The 7,489-nt window shown below is 47.0% G+C and overlaps 1 protein-coding gene across 1 annotated transcript in view; it reads left to right on the top strand.

The window, feature by feature from the left end:
- LOC102385476 (transducin-like enhancer protein 4) overlaps positions 1–7,489 on the top strand; it is a 175,773-nt gene that overhangs the window by 35,242 nt on the left and 133,042 nt on the right. The gene's annotated exons all lie outside the window — the stretch shown is intronic.

Consider the following 7,489-nt stretch of genomic DNA (forward strand, 5'->3'; position numbering starts at 1 on the left):
GGAAAGAGCAAAGTCAGAGGGAGATTATAAGCAACATACTTTGCAACAGAGTCATTATTTCCCTTAGCTCTGTTATCCTTGCTCCTGCCTCACTCCTGTAAAACATAGCTGAGGCCATACCACGTGAATGGGCCAGTTCCTCCTTCTCAGCATGATTCTCTTTGGCTTAGACTTTTTACGTCTAGTTTTTGTAAACAGTCATATTTTAGAATGACTTAAATTCTCAGACAAGCAAACCAGATTTGACTCCAACCCTGTAATTGAATTGATAAATACAGTCTACTGAGGTTAACCATCCTGTGAATAGGATATGGAGATGTGTGATTGCATCCTTGTTACCTGATCTAGTTGCATCAAGACTGTGTAGTGTAGAGGGGGCCTGTGTATGTGGTATAATTAAGATGAAGCATTTTCTCATGTCTGCCTTTGCCGGACTGTGCTATATTATCGAAGTCCAACTATCACTACAAGTTGAAACCACTGTCTAACCAAAATGGGGGTCAACAACATTTAAAGCTGGGTGCCCTTGTCATTTTAATAATGTAGATAAACAAATTGCATTATAAATTGTTAACACATGAATATCACATTATTCACAAATGAGTACCATCATTCCCTTGATTTCTTTACTAACTACTATATATCCTCAAGATTGTGCATGGTTAAAATGGAAAGCTATGGATAGGGAGCATTTTAGCAATCTTTTTTGTCAAGGCCAATTCATAGTACTTGCAAAAATCAGGTATTTAACTGGGATGTTGTACTATGAAACACTACTATAAAAAACAAACAAAACCCCAACATTTGGCCTCATGCCACAATAAATGAAACTTTAAATTGAGAGTCTAGCATGCATTTAACTGAAAACCTCATTTAATTTATCTTTTTACAAGCTTGCTACATTGTGCATTTAAATGCATGCCCTAGTATAAGATTGTATTATAAGACCTTTTGCACTGATTAATTTATCAAGGCATCTAATGCCTTTTATCATGACTGACATAGCCAGTGGGGCAGACTGATTTGGTGACTTGCTCCCAAAATAAACTGTATTGAAGCACCTGTGCACCTGGTACCTTTGGACTTGAGCTACAGCAATTACTTACATGAGATCAATAGGGTTATGCATAAAATAACTTCAGGATAGGGCCCATGGTTAAAGGTCCTCTGGCACTGAGAAATCTGTATTTGCTAAGTTTATGACTGATATATAAAAAAAATCATCAAAGGCTGATAGTGGATTAGAAAATCTTAGTCTGTAAATGTTTTTTCTTTTTAGCTATCATGTATAAAAATATATACAAATTGATTTGTTCATTTTAGAATGTTAAATGTAATTAAAAGTGGACTAGTTCAGGAGTCACAGGATTCTCAAATGATTTAAATTTATCGTATGAGTGTTTCAATTACTCTTGACATTTAAAGAAATGTAAATGGCTGAGATATTTAACAACAAACCTTGGCTCAGGCATGATATTTCATAAAGATTTTTGCTATGACAGTCAAAACTCTGTACATTTGCTGTACATATAAAGCTGCCTAAATAATTTTTGCAGTCATTTCACTTTTGAAAAACCTTTAACAGTACATACAGTACATTAAAAGCTACTTTCTCTATTATCTCGGTAATAACAGAGGTTATATAACCTACCATAAAAGATTTCTCATAAAAGAAGAAAAGAAACAGGAACCTTTACATACAAAACAATCTATATTTAAAGACCTGTCAGGGTTGTGTCAGAAATGACAGAAGCCAGCAAAATCAAAATGGCACTGACATTTTGATCTTAATTCTCATAATTTTCAAATGGCAAGTTATGATATAGCATCTGTTTAAACTTTGAGTTTCATGGATTTTCTTACGGGATTAGGGCCTGATCTTGGAAAAACATGCACCTGCTTTACTTCATGCACAATGAACTATTCCATTAAGCTGAATGCATCTGATCAAGTTGGCTGTGGCCTATAGAAAAAGAGCTCATGTCTTTAGTTTGCAAGGTGCTGCCCTGTCTTGCCTTTTGCTTATTCTTGAAAGAGGTCCATTTCTGACCAAAGGGTTCCATGTCAGGACTTCATTATGCTTCATATTACAGCACTATGCCTGATGTCACATTAATGGAGGGATAAAGCAGAACAAAACAAAACTGATGTTTGATTTTGTCATAACCCAAAGGTATGATTTTGTGTGTGCTTCGGCACCAGAATTATCCCCGCCAGGTTGCAACTTCATTGCACGGTGGAGTTTTCTGCTGCGGAGGAAAACTCCGGTGCAGGGACGAGTTTCCCGCCTATTTGCAGCTTCTTTTGCAGGGTGCATTGCTCAAGTTGCAAGAGAAATGCACGGTGCAAAAGAGTTCCCGCCACCTGCATGCAAATTGGTTCCCCGCTATTGGCTAGTTCTAAATTATTCTCACGTGGCGGCTAGCGATTGGCCTGTTAGCCGTATAAGAGGCTTGAGCAGTTTCCGCCCAAGCTGAAGAGGACTCCACATCCATCTCGTGGGGACTCTGGGTACACGGCAGGGAAGTAAAGACCCCTGTGTGAGATTCAGAGGAGCTTGGCGACCTGATCCATCGCCCACCTCTTCCCGTCTTCGAGCGGAAAAATTATAAGACGTATCTACGAGTCTGATTTTGGTGGCGCGCTCACCCAGAGCATCCGGAGCTCTGTTTCTGTGGAGCCTAGCAAACTCCACGTGACCGTCCGTGTTGTCTTTTTCTGTAACCGCAACTGAAGCAAGTTTTTCAGCCTATACCACGACCATCTCTGGTGTAAGTAAACAATCTTTAAAACTACCGCTATGAGTCTGTGCCTAATTCTAGCTTGTCGCGCCCCTCTCTCCAACCCCACGTGCCCGGGCTGCTGGCCACAGCCTGCGTGCAGCACGAAAAAGGGCCCGGCTCGTGCCCGGCCCGCACAGATTTCACACTGAAATTTCTTCAGCTGTTGTCTTCATTTTATATCAGCTGGAGCCCCTTTCCAGATTTTAGAGTCTGATCCTCAAATTGTAGAGTGAGAACGTTTTTAGTACCTTCCAAGAGGGGCTAAGAACTTTGTCAATTCAGACGGTTAGTTCTCCTTATAGTCTGGTCTGCCACTATCAACTCACCTGCTTTAGTCAGGTGACTCTAGGTATGCTTGTCTTTAAGTGTTTGAATGCTGGGCACTTGTATATTCTTGCTTCAAAGCTTGCTCCAGTCTTTAGTGGGACTTGAATGTACTCAGCATCTAAGGGGATACATTAAAGGCCAGATTTAAAAAATCATTTGGGTGCCCAAAGATTCAGAAAAGTGCTTCAAGCCCATATCTTGAAAAAATATCAAGAGAGCTCAATAATCAATTGAAAATGCTCAAAATTCTTAAACCACACTTAGGTTCAGTGTTGTTACATTTACCTGTTGGACACACATTTGGGTGCCCAAATCATGGCCAATAGTGTAGGCCAGGGAAAAAGCAATAGCTTGGTATTTGGGCACTGACCTGGGCGTTCAGGGTTCTACTCCTGCTTCAGTGAATATTCATTTTATACAAAGCAAAATAGCTTCACCAGGAGACCTTGAGGGATATCCACCTCAGCATACCCTGCAGCCTAGTGCTAGAAACACTTAGCTAGGAGGCTGGAAATCAGGGTTTAAAACCCTGGTGAGGGTGAAAACCAGACAGAGGAGGCGGTGGTGTGGGCAATAGTAGGAGCCCACCAATAACTCTTCCAGTGGACTCCTACCATAAAAGGTCCAAACCAGTAAGTGTTTTCAGATCATGCCAATGAGAAAGGCGGGGGAATGCCCACTCCAGGAAGGTCATTGGGCTCAGATGTTCAGATACTTTGCAGAATCCAAAAACTTGCAGTGGTAAAAACTTCCTGTCTGAAACCTAGGGAATTTAGGAACCTCGAGTACTGGGCAGATCCTTAGTGGAAGCTTTGAGAAGTCAGAGACACCAGAGCTGGCTATTAGGCTTGTCTGTATTGTGGCAGCAGCTAATCCTAAGGAGGATGGGCCTAAGCAAGTCTCACCCACCCTAGTCAGAGAGCATACTCCAAGTTTAGGGCCGGAGGGTGTTCCCTGAGGATGAGCCCAGGGCAGCCTAAGTAGTGAATTTGTGGGTTTGGAGGATGTTGGTGAACTTGCATGGACTAGTCCTCAGGAGTAGCTACTGGAGAGGTATAGACAAGCCCTAAATGTCTTTGGGATTGAATCTGAGGTTTTTATCTGCATTTTAGACATTTGAATACTGTTAGCACTCCTAGGAGACCTGCTCCTATTTGACCTCAGTGGAAAAATCCCTATCAGACATGTGTGACTGAGTCTTGAAAGCACGCTGTTAAACATCTGAACCTGTAAACTTTATGAGTGGCCCAAAAAACCATAGCTATCTTTCAGCAAGTTGTCTTCCTCAGGTAAAACTCTTATAAGTAAGTTTGCAGGAACAAGCCCTAAATTATGTTGCCCACAGTAGCTACTAACCTTATACGCCTCAACCTGTCAAAGCCAAATTGTGGGCCACTATATAACTGGGTATAGGAGGAAAACAACAGTTCAGGAAGCATTAAATGATGTGGGACTGCTTTCTTTGACATCAATAAGTATTTGTTTTATAACCTCACTTTCAGTTGCTTAGCATTTCTGATGTAAATAATTTACAGTAGTATAGGATAGAGGGTCTAAAATGAAGCCAGTCTCTGGCAATAAAGACAGCTGAGAGGTATGGCAATTGGTGCAGTAGTTCAGTAGTAAAGAGAGAGATGTCACTAGTAGAATGTTACTGCTTGTTTATGGTCCAAAATGCCTAGGCAAAACTTCTGTAAAATACGGTGTTTGGGGAAGTTTTTTTGTCTGGCTCGTGTGTGTGTGTGTTTTTAATAAGGATACAAGTGTACCAGAAAGGCAACAGTCGGGGTCAGTAATAAAAGGAACCAATGGGTTCTTTTGAACCCAGTGATAGGAATCTGGGTCCTTCCATAGTAGGACATGATGATGTCTCTCCACCATGTCATCCTTCTTGCAGTCAAATGCATAGGAATCCCACAGGAGAACTACTGACAGAGTGGATAGGATGTTGTGTCTGTGTTAATAAATGTGACATAAAGACCCTTTCATCGGCAGGGACAGAAGGCAACCAAACACCAGCAATACATTTTGGAATACTAATGATGCACCTCAATTCATTTTTCCTCCTTTAGGGTAAAAGATTCTGCATGGGTTCAGTTGGAATTTCCTTACTGTGACAGATCTGAGATGGGGAAAACAAATGGCCCCGTTGTCTCCTAACAAGCATCTACATGTAAAGGTAGGCGAGCTGGGTGCCCACTGGGGTCCTGTGCAAGCTGCATAGGAGCTGTGTGGTTCCTACCTGCATTCCTATGTGCTTTCAGCCTTGTTGGACCAGCCTAGTGCTGCCCGAGGGGTCCAGCTGGAGAAGGCTGAGTTACTGGGCTGGACAGCTCTGCAAGTTTGGGCATTGCCGGGGGGGGGGGGGGGGGGGCGGAGAAAAAGGGGGATTTTGCAGATGAACAAGAGGTACTTTTAGTGAAGCTACCATATATATTTTTTCCAGCATTCATCAGTAACAGCAAGTGGGAGCTGTGTCCCGTGTGGGGATGGGTTGCCTGCCACCAAACCGAAGTGGCCTCAAATCCTTCTTTCCCGTGGGCAAAAAAAATGAAGGACCCAGCAGTGCTTTCTTTCCCCCCTCGCCTCCCAACCTAAATGTACCTGGGAGCAGTGCATCGCCTCAGGCAGGGCTTGTGTGTGTGCTGTAACCCTTGCCCTTCCCGTTTGCCATGTTGACTGATGGGGTGGGGAGGGAACCTTACTAGATCCCTCAGCTGAAGAGGTGTGTGTGTGTGTGTGTGTGTGTGTGTATGTACATGGTTGTGTGCATGCACATGTGTGTGCGCATGTCTGGGCGCATGCATATATGCATGTGCATGTAAATGTGTATGTGTGTGGGTGGCCACTGGGGTCCTATTGGGTGTGTGCGTGTATGTACCTGAGTGTGTGCGCATGCGTGTGCATGTACATGTGTACATGAGTGTGTGCATATGTGTGTGGGGAGGCACTGGAGTCCTGTTGTGTGTATGTACTGGTGTGCATGTATGTATGTGTGTGTAAATGGCTATACATTAAAGCCACAAGGGAGCGACCAGGCAGCCCCCCCTCCTTGCCCAGCTCGCTCCAAGTAAGCGCAAGAGCTTCAGCCCCGTTCACATGAAAATTATGCCAGCTCCAGTGGCGCGTAAAATTGATGTGAACTGAAAGAAGTGGGATCAGCGTGATCCTCCCTCTCTTGTCTCAACAGGGGTTTCGGCACGTTACACAAGGCCGAGCTTGTCTCTTTAAGGAGACATTACCCCCTAATTAGTCCGCCTTCCTCCCGGGGTGGGTGAGGCGGCGGCACGGAGTGGCACGGGGTGGGGGGGTGCATCCCCCCGCCACCCCCACCCTCCCCTTGTTGTGCCACCACCCCGCACACTAGATGCTGCGGCGGTGCGGCAGCGGCAGCAGCAGCCGCCACCCCACGTTACTTTGATTGACAGCTGAACAAATGTTTCCCCTGTTCGAACGCCGGCGCTCTGGAACGTCAGCGATCTCAAAGCTCCACCTCGGGCAGAGCGAAAGGTGGGCGGCGACGGGGGCGCGGCCCAGCCTCTCGCTGCCTCCCATTGGCCGCCCCTCCGCTGTCACGTCGGAGCCCCACGTGGGGGCTTAGAGCCGAGCCACCTCCCCCCCGCCCTTCCTTTCTCCCCTACCTCTCTGCCCATTTGTCAGCGGCGAAATGATGGGCATTAATACAGAACGGCGATTAATGTGCCGCCGCCGCTGATTGGTCGCCGGCGACGCCCTTTGAGGGGCGGAGTAGAAACTGGAGGAGGGAGGGGGCGCGAGGAGGGCGCGCGCGGCCTGCCGGGAGCTGTAGGGCTGTGCCGCCTGACAGCCGGGCCCCGCCGCGGGGGGGGGACTACAGCTCCCAGCCTGCCCCGCGGCCCGGCCGCTCTGAATATGTATCAGCATGCAAACGCCTCGGCGGCCGCTACATTTCGGCAAAGAAGTCGCCGCGCCTCGCCAGAGCGTGGTGGGAGCGCTGCTCGCGGCGGCGCTGGGCTCGTGCCGCGGGGCTCCTCGCAAGAGTTGGGGGGGGAGCTCGCCCGCCCGCCCGCCCGCCCCCAAACAAGCATAGCCCCGGGGCTCGCACCGGCCCGGGGGGCAGGCGCCGTGGGGACACAGCACTTGAACCTGCGAGGACAGACAGAGCGAGACCGCGGGGCGGGAGAGGGGACCCGCACCCCGCCGCCCGGAGCGATTCCTGTGCTTCTTGAATTCTAAAAGACGAACAGCGGTTCTGATTGATTATTTTTGTTGTTTTACCATTATTATTTTTGTGGGCGCCGCTTCGCCCGGCTGCTGGGGAGCGCCGCAAAAGTTTGCAGCCGCGGGGAGCGGAGTTGTTGCGGAGCGGGGAACCCCTCACCCGCCCCCCCGCCGCCCGG

The sequence above is a fragment of the Alligator sinensis genome, unplaced genomic scaffold, assembly GCF_000455745.1.
Source record: "Alligator sinensis unplaced genomic scaffold, ASM45574v1 scaffold1445_1, whole genome shotgun sequence".
Classification (NCBI taxonomy): domain Eukaryota; kingdom Metazoa; phylum Chordata; order Crocodylia; family Alligatoridae; genus Alligator; species Alligator sinensis.